Source organism: Sapajus apella, unplaced genomic scaffold (assembly GCF_009761245.1).
Source record: "Sapajus apella isolate SASKATOON/1434 unplaced genomic scaffold, GSC_monkey_1.0 scaffold44, whole genome shotgun sequence".
Classification (NCBI taxonomy): Eukaryota; Metazoa; Chordata; class Mammalia; order Primates; family Cebidae; genus Sapajus; species Sapajus apella.
This window is the reverse complement of record NW_022436984.1, coordinates 3,652,125-3,670,296: the sequence shown is the minus strand read 5'-3', so window position 1 is coordinate 3,670,296 and position 18,172 is coordinate 3,652,125.

Here is an 18,172-nt window from a genome sequence, read left to right as displayed (position 1 = left end):
ATCCTGGCCAACATAGTGAAACCCCGTCTCTACTAAAAATACAAAAATTAGCTGGGTGTGGTGGTGTGCACCTGTAGTCCTAGCTACTCAGGAGGCTGAGGCAGGAGAATCACTTGAACCCGGGAGGTGGATGTTGCAATGAGCCAAGATCACACCACTGCACTCCAGCCTGGTGACAGAGCGAGACTCCGTCTAAAAAAAAGAAAAACAAAAAGCCACACACACAAAAAAAAACAGTGCAACTAACATAGAGTTAACCGAAAGCAACCAGACTGGGGACACTTACAGCAAAAAACAAAAAGTAAGAAGGAAGGAGAAATTTAAGATGGCGTTGATTTTCTTTCCTTATTCCTCTCTATCTTCTGCCTGTGGGCTGTCTTTGCTTTCTGTGTGAAATGTGCTCACCTATTTCATTTTATTTTTTGGTCTAGAAGCTTCAAGACCAGCTTTAAGATGAAAATGATTTTTTGGGGGCAGAATCTCAGTGTAAATTTGGAATTTTACCTGAATTTCTGATTTTAAGCACATTATTATGTTGATATTTTTTAATACCATTCTCTCAATTCCCAAGAATACAAATTGGGTATTTATCTGCTTGACATTATACATTAAAGTAAAAACAATTTAATTTGGATTTGCTACTGTACTTTGCACACAGATACCACTTAAAAATCGTGTCCTAAAAATGTCAGACTTAGCTTGAACAAGTTTTAGTGGGAATATATTACAAAGCAAAGGGAATAAATGCATCATATATAGTGTTATAAAATATAGATATCTTAATCAATTTTAAACTCACATTTAGACTTCAATAAAGGAGAATGATCATATGTGAGTGAATAATTATTTTAAATGTAGTTATAATTGGTATTACATTTTGGCTCACATGAAATATTGTAAAATGTGAGTTTTATGCAGCAAACATGTTTTGTCATGATTTTCCACTGTTTCTTTTAAAATATTTTTGGAGGAAGGAAGATCTTTGCCAATGACTGCTTGGAAGGACCTAAGGGAATGAGTCAATATCACTAACGCTTAACTGAAGAAGAAACTGAAGCCCAGGGAACTTCAGTAACTCTCCTGAGATTGCACTGTGAATCAAGGGCAGAGGATGGTGTTCCCTAAGTGTCCTGACTTCCGAGCTTGTGCATTGGTCTCTACAGTTTAACTGCTGCTTTCCACCGTTACTTTTTGTTAGGAATGTCACCTGGTGCTACAATCTCATTTTTTCCCCTCTCATAACCTCATTTATAGAGCTAAATATATTTTTTCCTCCCATTAGTTTCAGATCATGTTGCAAGGGGACCCAGAGTTCTGAGAGTGTGACTTGGTCCTAGCACATGAGTATGTGGTGATAGAGGGGTCAGAAGATGATGGAGTAGCAAGGTCCTGTAGCCCTTCGCCCCAACCCCTGTGTCTAAAACTGCTTTACTACGGTTTGTCATGCAGTCTGAGATCAGAAGAAAAGTGAATTTGAAAAGAGGATTTCACTGACCCAAACAGAGTATGAAAAGCATCACTGATAGCAAACCACCCTCTTTGGATCGACAGGTCTAAGGTTGGATGGGTCAAGAGTGGGAAAGGCAGGTCAGGGGCAGCTGTTATATCCAGTTGAGAGTGGGGAGGAGGAGGCCAGCAAAGAAGGGGAACATGAATGTTCTCACTCCAGGTGTGAATCTGGAGGAGCCTGGAGTACCTGCATCTCCCAGCTGCTTTGGGAGGTTTTGCTTATTTCAGGGAATCTGGAGCAGCAGCCAAGCGCTGCCTCAGAAACTAACAGGCTGTTTTCTGAAAATGGGACATTTGGTATCCTTAAAGGCAATATACCGTCAGCTCCCCACTTGGTACATTTACTCTGAAAGGGAACAGAAGTACAGAACTGTTCAGTGCTGAATGAAGGGTTTGGGGACATATACTATGAAGCAGTTCCAAACTCCATGTTGATGGGCTCAAATCCTTTCATCTTAGGATCTCAAAGCACCTTACCTGGCATTAAGGGTGATTGCTTCAGCTTTACAGAGAGAAAATAGAGGCAGAAGAGAACAGAGCCTGCTGGATGAGATAGTGAGTGGACAGTGGGTCGTGAATAAATCCTGGGGCTGAAGGAGACCTTGAAATGCTATTGACAATTTGATGGGATTTCTTTCTCTCCCTCTGTTATGGAGCTTGAAAAGAGAGGGGAGATTGCTTGCCTTAGAATCTGAATTTCATTGCCAATGAAATAATCCTAAAGTGGGGATTAGATGACAACTAAGAAACCCAAAATGAACGCACATCTCACTCTTTGTGTAGTTCCTAATATAAACGAATAAAAATATGTTATACTTCATTGTTTAGCCACCAGTTCTCCTCCCACCAATTTATTGATAAAGATTCAGCAAGAGACCCAGCACATGTAGCTGTGAGGATAAGTGATAAACTCTGAAATAGATACAAGTTAAAGCACAGAGTCCAAGAATCAGCAGCTCTATCATGAAGAGGAGGTGGTGGTGACTACCTTGTGTGTTGGTCGTTTGATGTAGGTGATCCATTTCACCTTCATCATTTCCTTTGGAGGTAGTTGTCATCATCCCCACTTTACAGGTGAAGAAACCGAGCCTCAGATAACTTATTCAAGGTTATATACTCAAGAAGAGAAAAATTAGAATTTGAAACTAGGTTTAGTTGACTCTAGCAGACACTTTTTTTTTTTTTTTTTTTGAGACAGCATCTCACTCTGTCACCCAGGCTGGAGTGCAGTGGTACAATCTCCATTCACTGCAACCTCTGCCTCCTGGGTTTAAACAATTCTGTGTCAGCTTCCCGAGTAGCTGGGATTACAGCTGCCTGCTGCCCTGCCTGGCTAATATTTATTTGTACTTTTAGTAGAGATAGGGTTTCTCCATGTTGACCAGGGTGGTCTGGAACTCCTGACCTCAGGTGTTCTGCCTACCTCCATCTCCCAAAATGCTGGAATTACAGGCAGGAGACACCACACTTGGCCCAGACGTGTTCTTTTTAGAAAAATTTTGTAAATCTAGTGTACCTGTCACCTGAATAGTAGACATTGTGCCCAGCAGGTAATTTTTCAAACCTCACTCCCTGACCCTCCTCAGTATTGGAGTCCCCAGTGTCTCTTATTTCCTTCTGTATGTCCATTTGTACCCATTGTTTAGCTCCTACTTGGAATCGAGAAGATGTGGTATTTGGTTTTCTGTTTCTGAGTTGTTTCACTTAGGATAATGGCCTCCAGCTCCACCCATGTTGCTGCAAAAGACACAATTTCATTCTTTTTAATGGCTCTGTAGTATTCCATGGTGTATGTATAACTACACTTCCTTTATCTCATCATCCATGAATGAACACTTAGGTCGATTCCCGGATTTTGCTGTTGTGACCAGTGCTGCAATAAACATATGGGTGCAGGTGTCTTTTTGATATATTGATTTATTTTCCTTTAGATAGATACCTAGCCATGAGGTTGCTAGGTCAAATGATCTTTCTATTTTTAATTGTTTGAGAAATCCCCCTACTGATTTCCATAGAGATACACTGATTCACATTTCCACCAACAGTGTGTAAGTATTCTCTTTTCTCCACGTCCTCACCAACATCTGTTATTTTTGAGTTTTTAATAATGGTCATTCTGACCAGTGTGAGATGGTGCCTCATTGTTGTTTTAATTTGTATTTCTCTGTTATTAGTGATGTTGAGCATTTTTTCATGCTTGTTGACCACTTGTGTGTCTTCTTCTGAGAAACGTCTGTTCATGTCTTTTGCCCAGTTTTTCTTTGCAATTTCAACTTTTATTATAGATTAAGGGGTACAGGTGCAGGTTGTTGCATAGGTAAATTGCATGACACTAAGATTTGGGGTGACAAACCTCAGTGCTCACTACTATGCTAACTGCCTGGGTGACAATGATCCTGTCGCCCAGGTAGTAGGCATAGCACCCAATAGGTGTTTTTTCAACCTTGCCACCCTCCCTCCCTCTCTCTTCTGTAGAGTAGTCCCCAGTGTCTGTTGTTTTCATCATTATGTCTATTTGCTTTCAATGGTTAGCTCCCACTTATAAGGGAAAACATGTGGTATTTGGTTCTTGCCTTAATCATTTAAGATAGTGGTCTCCAGCTCCATCCATGTTGCTGCAGAGAATGTAAAATTGTTCTTTTTTATGGCTGCATAGTATTCTATGGTATATGTATACCACACTTTCTTTATCCAGTTCTCTGTGGATGGGCACCTAGGTTTATTCCATGTCTTCGGTATTGTGAATAGCACCGAAATGAACATAGGTGTGTGTGTATCTTTTTGATAGTATGAATTGTTTTCTTTTGTGTATATATCCAGTAGTGGGATTTCTGGTTCAAATGCTAGTTCTGTTTTAAGTTCTTTGAGAAATCTCCAAGCTGCTTTCCACAGTGGACCTAGTATGTATTCCCACCAACAGTATATAGGTGAACCCTTTTCACTGCTGCCTCACCAATATCTGTTATTTTTTGACTTTTTAATACTGATCATTCTGACTGGTGTGAGATAGTATCTTATTGTGGGTTTGATTTGCATTTCTCTGATGAATAGTGATGTTGGGCATCTTTTCATATGTTTGTTGGCCACTTGTATGTCTTCTTTTGAGAGGTGTCTGTTCATATCCTTTGCCTATTTTTTAATTAGATTATTTGTTTTTTGCTTATTGACATGTTTAGGTTCTTTGTAGATTCTGAATATTAGACCTTTGTTAGATGCATAGTTTGCAAATCTTTTCTCCCATTCTGTGGCTTTCTGTTTTCTGTTGGCAATTTCTTTTGTTATGCAGAAGATTTTAGTTTAATTAGGTCACATTTGTCAATTTTTGTTTTTGCTCCAATAGCTTCTAGAAATTTAGCCATAAATTCTTTGCCCAAGCCAGTCAAGAAGAGTATTTCATAGGTTTTCTTCTAGGATTTTATAGTTTTAGGTCTTAAATTTAAATCTTTAATCCATCTTGAGTTAATTTTTATATATGGTGAAAGGTAGGGGTCCAGTTTAATTCTTTAGCATTTGGCTAGCCAGTTATCCCAGCACCATTTGTTAAATAGAGAGTCCTTTACCTATTGCTTATTTTCGTCAATTTCATTGAAGATCAGATGATCATAGGTGTGCAAGTTTATGTCTAGGTTCTGTATTCTGTTCCACTGATCTATGCATCTGTTTTTGTACTAGCACCCTGCTGTTTTGGTTATTGTAGTTTCTTTTTATTTTTTATTTTTAAACAGGCTCTTACTCTGTCTCCTCAGTTGGAGTGCAGTGGTGCCATCTTGGCTCATTGCAACCTCCACCTGCTGGATTCAAGCAATTCCCCTGCCTCAGCTTCCGAAGCAGCTGGGACTACAGGCACGTGCCACCACACTTGGCTAATTTTTGTATTTCTTTTTAGTAGAGATGGGGTTTCAACATGTTGGCCAGGCTGGTCTTGAACTCCTGACCTCAGGCAATCTGCTCCCCTCAGCCTGCCAAAGTGCTGGGATTACAGGCATGAGCTACCACCTGGCCAGTTTATTATATTCTTAAAGTATAATTTCAAGTCAAGTAATGCGATACCTCCAACCTTCCTCATTTTGCTTAGGATTTCTTTGGCTATTCTGGCTCTTTTTTGGTTGTATATGAATTTTAGAATATATTTTTCTAATTTTGTGAGAAATGATGTTTGTGTTTTGATAGGAATAGCATTGAATCTATTAATAGCTTTGGACAGTATGGCTATTTTGTTAATAACTATATTGATTCTTCTAATACATGAACATAGAATATTTTTCCATTTATTTGTGTTGTGTCTGATTTTTTTCAGCAGTGTTTTATGTTTCTCCTGGTAGAGAACTTTTACCAGTTTGGTTAGGTAAGTTCCTAGGTATTTTATTCTTTGGGTGGCTATTGTAAATCTTCGTCTACTTTTTAATGGAATTATTTGTTTTGACTTGTTGAGTTCATTGTAAGTTCTGGATATTAGTCCTTTGTCAGACACATAGTTTACAAATATTTTCTCCCATTCTGCTGGTCATCTCTTTATGGATTATTTTGCTATACAGAATCTTTTTAGTTTAATTAAGTCTCATTTGTGTAATTTTTGTTTTGTTGCATTTGCTTTTGAGGTCTTAGTCATAAATTCTTTGCTGAGGCCAATGTCCAGAAGAGTTTTCCTAGACTTTCTTCTAAGATTTTTTATTTCAGGGCTGTAATGATATGGTTTGGCTGTGTCCCCACCCAAATCTCATCTTGAATTCCCATGTGTTGTGGGAGGGACCTGGTGGGAAGTAATGGAATCATCGGGGCAGGTCTTTCCTATGCTGTTCTCATGATAGTAAGTAAGACTCATGAGAGCTGATGGTTGTTATAAGGGAGAGGTTTCCTTCATAAGCCCTTTTTGCCTGCTGCCATTCATGTAAGACGACTTGCTGCTCCTTGCCTTCCACCATCATTATGAAGTCTCCCCAGACACATGGAACTGTAAGTCCAATAAATCTCTTTCTTTTTTAAATTGCCCAGTCTCTGGTATGTCTTTATCAGCAGCATGAAAATGGACTCATACATAATCCTTTGTCAGATACATAGTTTACAAAGATTTTCTCCCATTCTGTAGGTGTCTGTCTACTCTATTGATTATTTCTTTTGCTATACAGAATCTTTTTAGTTTAATTAAGTCCCATTTTTCTATTTTTGATTTTGTTGCATTTGCTTTTGAGATCTTAGTCATAAATTCTTTGCCGAGGCCAATGTCCAGAAGAGTTTTCCTAGATTTTCTTCTAAGGTTTTTATAGTTTCAGGTCTTACATTTAAGTCTTTAATCTATCTTGAATTATTTTTTGTATGTGGTGAAAGATAAGGGTCCAGTTTCATTCTTCTGCATATGGCTAGCCAGTTATCCCAGCACCATTTATTGAATACAGTGTTGTTTCCCCAGTGTATATTTTTGTTGACTTTGTCAAAGATCAATTGATTGTAGGTATGTAGCTTTATTTCTGGATTCTCTATTCTGTTCAATTGACCTATGTGTCTATTTTTATACCAGTACCATGATGTTTTAGTTACTACAGCCTTGTGGTGTGATTTAAAAGCAGGTAATGTGATGCCTCCAGCTTTGTTCTTTTTGCTTAGGGTTGCTTTGGTTATTTGGACTCTTTTTTTTTTTTTATTCCATATGAATTTTGTGATTATTTTTTCTGATTATGTGAAAAATGATGTTGCTTTGATATCAATTGTGTTGAAATTCTCGTCATACCTGAGTTCTTATTTGAGACTAAAAGTCAATGCTGCTAGAATTTTAAATGTGGTTAAGACAACAACAGAAAGATGAAATATTCTGGAGTAAACTTAATAAGAAGTGTGTAAATCCTATATGAAGAAAACAAAAATCACTTTTGAGAGACACAGAATTGAGTAAGTGGAAGCACATCCCTGTTCTTTGATAGAATATTTCAATATCATCAGTATGCTGGGAAAATTAATTTATAAATTTAATATATCCGCCCAAAACTGAGAATATACTTTTTTTTGCCATAGCTTTACAGATGATACTAAAAGTTCACATGGAAAAATTAACATGCGAGAATAGCCATGAAACAGTGAAAAGAAATAGCTATGTTTGTATATCTGGGGGAGGGGGAGAAGTGGGGGAAGGAAGCAGTAAGTCCTAGGAGATAAAACACGTTGCAAAGTCCCTATCATTTAAAAATGCAGCTCTGACAAACAGACAAACAAATGGAATAGAAAGTTTAGAAATCAATCAAATACACATAGAAACTTAGTATATGATAAAGGTGGCATCTCAGGTCACTGGGAAAAACAGATATTTTAATAAAAAGTATGAGGCAACTAGAAATCCATATAATAAATAATAAAATTAGACATACTCAATATGCAGGAATTGACTCCAAATATATCAGAAAGAGAATAGAACTACTGGCCATGGTGGCTTCAAGAAGTTGGCATAGTCTCTATCCCCAGAATACATATAAAACTGGACAAAAATCCTTTCAGGGATCTGGAAATCAACCAAAGGCTGACAAAACATTGAGAAGCATTTATTCATGAAAAACTACCAGAGCAATGGGTGAGAACATCACAGCCTGCAAACTACTTGCTGGGATCACTATTATCTTCTCCCCTGACAAATCCTATCTGTTTTCCACATACAAATCTGTTGGCAGGAATTATAATTTCACCATTGCAGAGCTGACCAGGAAAAACAGTAATTTAGCTGCCCACGGGAGTGGACTTGACGTGGGGGGGAGGGAGGAAACTCAGGGTGGGGTCAGTAAAAATAGCAAACTCAGTAGAAAATGAGCAGGACAAACTATAACTCTCTTAATTTGCCTTGAGGTCCCAGGGCAAATCGGGGCACAAGTTGGATCAGTGAGATACATAACAGGAATATCTTAGATATTAGAGTCACAGACGGGCTAGGTGAACTCTCTACCCTGCTCTGACTGACCATGAAACTATGTGCATTCTCAGGGACCCAAGAGAGCTCAGGGCAAAGTGAAAGCCAAGGCTGACTTGAGAACTAGCTGACCTTTGAAGGCTTCCCAACCTATTCATAGATAAACCAGCAGAGTGGAAGCCTTAAGAGAATAATGTAGTTGAGAATAGCCTCTACCCAAGTGTTGGTTTTCCATGAACTATATAATCCTAGAAAGCCAGATTTAAAAAGTGAAGTTAGGAATGAAACAACTGCACAGAGACATTCACAGCTCTTCACCATGGGAGAGAGAGATTCTGTAGCTTAAGTTCAGGCAAGCTACCTCACTTTCCCTGCCAAGAAAAGAAATGAGAATCCAGAGTTGTCATAGTATACTACCTAAAATGTCAAATTCTAAACAAAAATTTTGAGTATGAAAGGAAACAAGAAAGTGTGACTCATACTCAAGAAAAAAAAAAATAAGTCAATAGAAAATGGATTTTGCGTGAGCCCAGAATGTTAAATTTAGCAAAGATTTCAAAGATCTATTATAGATATATTCAAACAATTAAATATATGGCAGGAATAACTCAACAAATAGAAAATCTCAATAGAGAAAAAGAAACTATAAAAAATAGAATTTCCAGGATTGAAAAATACAGCATTAAAAAAAAATTACTAGATTTGTTCAATAGCAGATTTAAGATAGCAGAATCAATGAAATCAAAGATAGTTCAATAGCTGTATAACATTCTAACCAAACGTGTGACACAAATCTAATCATGAAGAAATATCAAGCAAACCCAAACTGAGAAGCGTTTTATAAAATAACTATATTTAAATAAAATTCTATAAGTAACTGACCTATAATCTTTAAATTATCAATGTTGTGAATATCAAAGAAAGAACAAGGAACTGTTTTAGATTAACGAGAACTAAAGAAACAAGACAAACTAAACACAATTCTTGATAACTGCACCGGATTCTTTTCTGGGAATAAAATTACTGTAAAAGACATTACCAGGAAAATGGATGAAGCTTACAGATAACCTCTAGTTAGATAAAACTAAATCAATGTTAAATTTCTTGAATTTGATAATTCACCCATGCTTGTATAAGAGGATATCCCTGTTCTTAGGAAAGATACATTGGTATATTAAAGGTAAAAGGACATGACATATATATATTAATATATAAAACATGCTTTCAAATGGTTTGAAAAAAATTATTTCAGAGAGAGAGAGAGAGAGAACAAATATGGCAAAATGTTACCACTAATGTGGCTAAGAATGATATCCAATGCTCTGTTAAGACCTGCAGTGTATTTTATGTGAATTAGATGATTCTTTAGTCAAAACCAGGGCTATGCCACACTTTTTATGGACTCTCAGTTTTAAGGGTTTTAATAACCCTTTTGGAAATAATATTTTTTCTTTTGTAATAAAAAAATAAAGCTAACATATACATGCTTTATAATGAGCCTCTCTGTCATCCCCAAGTCCTGCTCCCTGCCTGCCCATCTTTGACCTCAGCCCTCCTCCTCCAAAACAATCCCTCAGAGCCCCTCCTGGTTTTAGTCTGGCTTCCACCTCGTGTTAAATGGCCTACCCTTAATCTGAGACAGCGTCAGTTGATTTTCTCCTGTGATAAATGAGGCTTTGGCTTATTTATATTCTCATCTTCCTAAGAATTAAGTCACTACTTTCAGTTCCTTTAGCTTTGAAATTTTAAGTACTATATTTAAACCTCTGTATCTTGTGATAGCAATAAAGACCATACCTCTTGACTTCTACTTTGCAAAATGAGGAAATGAAGACCCTATACCTCCCTTTAAGTCATCTTCCTTCACCTCTCAGTTTCTCTGAGCTGAACTTCTACAGCTGAAGTTGAGAGTATATATATTATATTTTGGGATTATAATTAAGTTTTCTTTTTCTTTTTTTTTTTTTTTGCTTTGACTCTAAGTTGATTCCAAAAGTGGAAAGCAATGAAGAGATTTTACATTACTATGAGAAGGTGCTGACTATTTACTGCACAGCCAATTAATTACTGTGCTCTGATGACATTTCTTTCTCTACAGTTGCCATTTCATTACTACTGTACAACATAAAGAAAAATCTTTGAATAGATTATTTTTTCTTGCATTTTACCAGTTGCTCAGAATTACATCATCTTTTTTCAGCTTTCATATTTGGACTTTGCCTTTCTTGTACTTGCCCTTCCTCAAAATTACAGATTGCTTTATGTTTTTCTTGTTAAGGCAAGGAACATCGGCCTTTTTGCCTTATTCTTTTTACCACTCAATCTCTCTATTGTTCAGAATCCATTTAGTGTCTTCTTCACGGACAATGATCTCTTGTTCTATGTTGAACCAGCTGCTTCATATTTGGATCACAAGTTTCTTGAGAGCTTTTTGGTTTCCTTGGAGTAGTCAAGTGCCTTCCTTCATTTATCCCCATGCTTTTTGTCCTTTTCTCATTCCTAATGTGTTTTCAGACTCTGTTCTATTGAGTCCATTCCCCAGCTCTTCCAGTTCTTCCTCCTACTTCTGTTTTTTGTTTGTTTGTTTTGTTTCGTTTTGTTTTTTCAGAACCTTCTTTCTTGAAGGTCTGAGTTTCCCTGGTCCGTTCTTCATGGGTTGTTAGGCCTATTTCATGGCTATCATTCTAGTTAGTATTTCGTTTCCTAGGTTGCATCTGTTGTTTCCTGGATCCAGTGTTTTCTTCTTCCTTTATTTCCAACCCTATTTTGTTGACAAACATCCTGAAATAACTTTAAAAAAGGGTATGTGGAATACAAACTTTCTGAGATTTTGTTAGTATCAAAAGACTTTTATTCTTTTATACTTGTTAATAAATTATCTGGCTATAAATTCTAGCATAATATGTTATATTCCTAGGCCTTTGAGGTATTATTCCATTATATTTTAGTATCCAGTGTGGATGCTGAAAAATATGGTGTCAATCTGAATCTTTTTTTTATTTTGCTAGGTAGCCATTTTCCCCCAACTGGGTAGTTTTATTGGTTTCTATTTAGGCTTGGTGGTCATGAGTCTAGATGTGGGTCAGTTTCTTTCGTCTGGTTGGACTCTGCGTTTTCTCTTTTAGCAAGCCTCTCAACTGAGTAGACTTCCTAAATTGAACATTATGTTTCTTTTTGTCATATGTTGCATCTCTTTGTCTTTTTGTTCAACATTCTGACAGTGGTTTTTGACTTTACATTTTAAGGATCCAATTTATTAATTTTTATGTTGGGAAAAATGTATTTTTGATTTCCAAGAGATCCTTAATGTTTTCTGATATATTATTTTTAAATGCCACTCTGATCTCATTTTATCAGTGCAGGATTTTCTTGAATTCCACTGAGATTTTCACTTAATGTTTCTCATGATGCTACAGGTTTTGCTTGAGCATCATGAGATTTTTAATTGAAGCTAGGGAGAGGCTGATTGGGAACTCTCTGTACTTGGTGGGGCCTCTTGATTGACAACTTTCCTAAGGGTGGAAAGACGGAGAGTCTTTGTCCTGGGGGCACCCCAAATGTCCACATGGGTAGGGTTTTGCTTGCAGACACAAATCCTCACAACAAAGGCTCATGTCCGCCCCAGATAGTTTGTTTTAATTCATTAGAGACTTTAGCTTTTTTTTCTTTGCACAGGGCAAATGGCTAGCATCCAGTATTCTGCATATTAGAGTAGTAGTAAACTGTTCCATAAACACGCCTCTAATCTTTGTTCCATTCTGACCCTCTGGAGCTCTGCCTGGAAATTTGACTTCCTCTCTCTAGGCAACTCTGCCTGTTTTCTAGGCTGCAGTTGTATCTGTTGTCAGACAATACAAACGATCTCCTTCTCCCTTTGTTGAACTTTCTGGTCTGCAAATGGGCCCCTGCAGTTCTTTTTGATGTTTAATGAGGTCTTGCAAGAAATAAGACATGTGTCTGTCTACTATCTTTGGGAATAAGTTTTAATTACCAACAGTTTTGTTAACAGGGGTCTTTGGTCAAGCTCTCTGCCTCCAGGCGGTGCTGCCCTGTGCTGTCTCAGGCAGGTTGCACTAATCTGTATTTTAAATTCAGAGGTAGCAGTTCCACAAACACTTTTCAACACACTAGTAATGCATACTGTTTTATAACTTTCAGAGATATAAACCTACTCATTCCTGAATTAGTGATTCTCCTTTCACCAAAGGTCAGTATTTATCACTTGGTAAGGAATCTTGGTTTCTTGGAACCTCCCCAAAGCCCTGGATTTCTTGAGGCCAAGCCAAGATCACATAATCTACAGGGGTAGAACTATCCTGAGCTTTGCTCTCTCCAAGCCTTTGACCATCTTCTTCTTTTCACTGGAATGTTTGCTCCTTTCTCCCATACCTTACCTGTTTTCACTTCCAGTAAAATTCACACCTGAGATTCCAGGCAAGACTGGGCAGGCCACTCCAAGTACACATCCTGTGACATCCTCCTTCTCATGGAGTCTCTGCCCTAAGCCCCGCAGAGGGAAGTGGTTATCAGCAGCTCCTTAATGTGTGCCATGTTGTCCCGTATGATTCCATCGTCCTCTCCTGTCACAGCTGACTGTATGAAGCTTGGCCATGATCCGAGGAAAACCAACCTATAGAAATGACAGCAGCCTATGAGGGGCCCTTGGCTAATCAGACTGATAGTGACTACATTAGATCCATGACTCTCCATTGGGCAGTTAGCTAAGAGCTGAGATGATGAGCAGAGTCAGATATACACAGAGAGAAGCTGAGTCACATTCACAGTGCAGCGTTAACGAGTGACAAAACAAGGCTATTGCAGGAAGTGTCTTGGGCCCTAGGTGACTTTTGTCTAACTCTAGACTTTGTGAGGCTCGGTGTGGCATGGGCTTGTTCTCCCCATTAAAACAGGTTGAAACATCTTTCTTGGTTAGAGCAAGGCTGATGGCTAGGAGTCTTCCTTATTCCTGTCTGCATACTGATCATTAGCCTCCCATTGCTTGGGAGTAATATGGGCAAATTTCAGAGCTCAGGCTAGAGTAAGGTAAATCCAAAGACTTTGTTCAAAGACAAAGTGTTCTGTGAAGCTGCCACACAGCCCCAAGGATTGCTCCTCCCTCTAAACTCACAGAGTTATAAATACTCCTGATAAGACATGGCCCATACTGCCCCGTGGCTTGACTCTCAGAACTGTGCTATTATAAGATTGGAAAAGTGTGAGGACCATGGCTTATTCTTATTCACCATTATGTTCTTACGGTACCTGGCATAGGGATGACACAGAAGAACTATTCAGCAAATGTTTGCTGAAGCAGTGAATGAAAAGACAGAAGGGCAAGAAAAGGAGAGAACAGTGGAGAAAAAAAGATTTTAATTAAATACATGTGGGAATTTCTGTCTGGCTATTATTTATTTTACCAAGTACAGGGTTGTATGAATTCATTTAGCAAACCTTTCTGTTTTGCACATTTGCTATTATTAAGTGTTAGATATACAAAGAAAGATAAGAAAGACACAATCTTCTTAAGGGGCTCCAAATCAAATAGAAAAGATATAGTTGTAAGGTAATATTTATAATACAATAAATGTTGTGTTGATAGTTCTCTGAAAGCAAACAGTAGCTGAAATATAAACAATGATGTCTTCACCAAAGGGGAGGAAGAATGAGGCTCCTACTATGTGCTACCTGCTGCATACATTATCTCAGTTGATTTTCAGAGCAAGGTTTTCATGGTCTGTATGGTTCATCCTTTGCTTACTCTACAGCTGAGGGATCAAGCTCAGGGAGACTTGGGTTTTGCCCCAGATCACACAGCCAGGAAGTGACAGAGACATGATTCCACCCAAATCTTCTGACTTTAAGCCATCCTGCTCTCTGAGTGTGGAGTATCTGACCCAGGTGATTTTTCCAGAGCTTAACCTTTCTCCGGCATAAGATCAGAAGGAAGAAAACACACGGTTTAGTTTAAGAGGATTGTCCTGAGTCTAAACTAACAACCTTGGGGCCTTTGGGGGAAAACAAACTCCCTGCTTATTGGCTTCACAAGACATTTAGCCTCAGCAGCTGGCTTCTGTTCTAAGGAGGCCTGGTTTTCTCATCTCACACCTGGCCTCTGACTCCGCTGGCCCCCAGTTGCTGGGCCCAATGGGAGGTGCAGACACAGGCTCTAACCTGCAGCTTGCCCTGCCTTGCTTTCCACCCGGGCTTTGGATCAGCTCTGCCTTCGAGGCTTTGTTTAATTATCGCAAACCTGCTGACTCTGTTTTGTTTTTAAAATCCTGGACACAGGTTCTGCAAGGAGCCTGATAGAAGTAAAATGTTTACCCACCATTGGTGATGTCATTACCGAAAGTGGTTGGCAACTTTCAGGCCAAGCTCATGCTGGAGTTAATCTGGAGCTCAGCCTGGCTCCAGATGAAGACAGACGTAGGAGGAGGCAGGGTGCTTGGAGCCCTGAGGGACTACAGAACCACCTGTCGCTACCAGTCAGCAAGCGTCCTAACACAAGAGCTGGCTCTGCAGGGCATAAGTTAAAACAGGAAAAGGCCTAGAAAAAGTAGGAAGAGAGACACAGGTCCCAAATGCCAGTCTAAGGGGCCCTGTGAAGATGCTAGCCTTTACGAAGCATAACATAAAAGGCAGAGCGACAGCATACACACACCGCATTGCCTTACACATCACATACCTTTATTGCAGTGTCACCAAGTGCAGAGAGCACCTTTTGGGGAAGGATACTTCTGGGAGGGCACAGCTGCCCATATTCATTCTGATAACTACCCGCAGGGTCCATGAGACCCTCTTGAGGACATCACGTTTGATCCCCAAACACATCTCTTATGAGCACTCTGAGCAAATGGCAGGTGAGTATGTTCTGGGCTGGAAGAGAAAAGCTCACAATACTGTTCCAGGGAGGGCAGAAATACACGTATGGGTCAGTAGCATTGATGGGCGGCGGTGCAAATCAGAACAAGCACTTTTCTCTTTATCCTCTCCTGTCTGCACAAAATTGGGCAAGGAATTCAACTTCTCTAAGCCTTGATGATCTATATAACGGAGCTAGTGCCACCTACCTAGTAGTTTGTTGTGAAGATTAAATGAGAGAACCCATTTAAAGGGCACAAGGTACAGATGGAGTCAGAGCTCACTAGATGGTCGCTGTCACATGAGTAAAGAACCCTTTGTTTCACCGCATGAAAAGGTTCAAAAGATTCCTTGAACCTCAGTGGGCCCCATACTAAGTGTCCATACCCGTTAGACTCTCTCCATGAACCTGCACCCTTTTTCCTCTTCTTGGGTTTGGATGGGTCTTACTGATCCTAAAATATTCAGCTCAAACATATCTCCCCCTGGAACTTTCCCTGACCTCACTAGGCTGAGCCAAATGCCTCTCCCCTGGGCTTCATACTTTGCCTGATATACCACATTGTCTTGAAATTATCTATTCAAACACATATCTGTTATGTGTTTTTCTCTCTCGCTAGTGGTAAACTTGAGGAGGGCAGGGGTTATATTATTCAATTTTGTATTTCATTATCATTCATAGTGAGCTGCATATAAAGGTCCAACATGAGCAGGACCAAGTTCAGGGTCCAAGTTTTTCCCTTTCTTTGGGTCAGGGCCAGGTGCCTGCTGAAGGAGGCAGGGACAGTAGCATCAGTGCACCTTGAATAGAACAAGAATCCAAAGGGAACAAACTCTATTTCTCCATGGCCCTGTCTGAGCTGTCAGTACCTGTGGGGGCCTTTGGCAGATCTAAGCTATTAAGAGGAAGAGAAAAAAAAGTGGGAGAAGAGGAAAAAAAAGAGGAGAAACAGTAAGAGGAAAAGTAGAATCGTAGTGGATTCGTTATAGACCTTTGCTGATTGAGGGAAAAAAAAATCATTGCCTGCTTGAGAGTGAAAGTGGGAGAAGAATGTTAGAGAGAGGACGGCCAAGTAATATTTTGTAGACTCTCACCCACCTCTGTGGGAGACTTAACTCCATGCAATGCAGCAGAAAAGTTCCCATGAGGTTCAGTTAGCAGGAGGCTGGAGAGCTGGAGTTTTTGCTCCAATTAGTGGGAGGCAAAGAACTCCAGCTCTGCAGTCATATTGTCTGGTTTGATTAAGTGAGATGATCAGTGTATATGCAGTTGTCAGCGTGCTTGGTACATAATAAGTGCTTAATAAATTATATCAGATATATGTGCTGATATTTTTTCTTCTGAACATCCTGGGCCTGACTTTGCAGTACTAGAGATGAAGTGAGAAGGTTGGAGGAAGGGGAACCACTGGATAAAGAATAAGATGGCCTAGAGAGGGGGAGCTATTCTCCTCCCAGTTTATGCGGACTCTCAAAACATTCTTACTGTGGCTCTATGGGAATGAGCCATGTGGAGAGACAACTACAACAGGGGAAAGCAGGATGCTGAAGTGAGAACTACTGAGTTCTAGTCTAAATCCCAGGACTGCTCAGCCTTGACACTGTGGGCAAATTCTACAGGCTTTCTGGGTCTCTGCTCTTTCATCTGTCAAATAAAGGAATTGGATTGTAAACTCTGTTTTGGCTACAACAATCGTCGATTCTAATGTACAGCCAAACTAAGATGAAACTTTTCCCTTTTTGGTATTTACTTGCTACCACACCCGTTGGCTGGGGGCTTTAATAATTAAAAGAAGGCAGAGTGTGATCAAGCATGTGTGGACAAGGGTCCCCTTCAGAACTGCAAGTGGAGACTACACAAGGCAGGGGTCTCCATCTTGGTGAAGAGAACAAAGAACAAACCACAGTGATTGATTACACATAACCAAAGAGTTGTCTGATGAAGGAAGGCGGGGAACAGTTTGATGGGAGAGGATGTATCTTCCCATGGCACTCCAGGTTGGCGGGGGGCGGGTGGGGGAGGTGCTGTGATCACCAGGGAAAATTTCAGATTTCAGTGAAATGTAAGAAAACCTATATTTTCCATTAAAGCAGGGGGTGGGAAACTTTTCTGTGCAGGGACAAGTAGTAGACATTCTAGGCTTTGAGGACCATACGGTACCTGTCACATCACTCAACTCTGCCGTTGTAGTATGAACACAGCCATAGGCGATACATAATAAGCATGGCCATGTACCAATCATGCATTATTTGCAAAAGCAGGCAGTAGGTCAGATTTGGCCCGTGGGGCACAGTTTGCAGACCCCTGCATTGGAGAATCATCTGTAGGACAGGTGACCATTGGAAGTAAGTGGTAAGTATCCCCTCCCATCCTCACCATCACAGGAAAGACAGGTTGCAATTAGAGGTTGAAAGACCCTCTCTTAATAGTGTCAAGTTGTGTATACCCACCCAGGTGGGGTAGGGGTTCCGATTAGCTGGCTTATGGGGTCTCTTTTGACACTAAGTCCTATGATGCTATGAGAGGGTAGACACTGGGAGCTAGTATGGGTTCCCTAAGTATACGAGAGAGGGCAGAAGACCTTGAAGAAAAAGCTAAGGCTCATAAGACAAACTTCACGATTAGCCCGGGGCTGCTGCAGTCTCATTTGACACTTTTCCACTTTGATCTCTTTCTTTGGAGAAACATTGCCTGATAAGGATTTTCTGTTCTTACAATTTTAGCAGATTTGAAGGGGATATCATGGAGATGGTCAATTATCATCATATCAGATTTTAAAAATCCCTTTCTTCTCTTCTGATGTTTTCGTTCCTCCCTTATCCCATTTGCTTCACACACACACACACACACACACACACACACACACTCATGCATGCACGCCACTCACTCATTGTGTATACATTTTCAGCAGACCA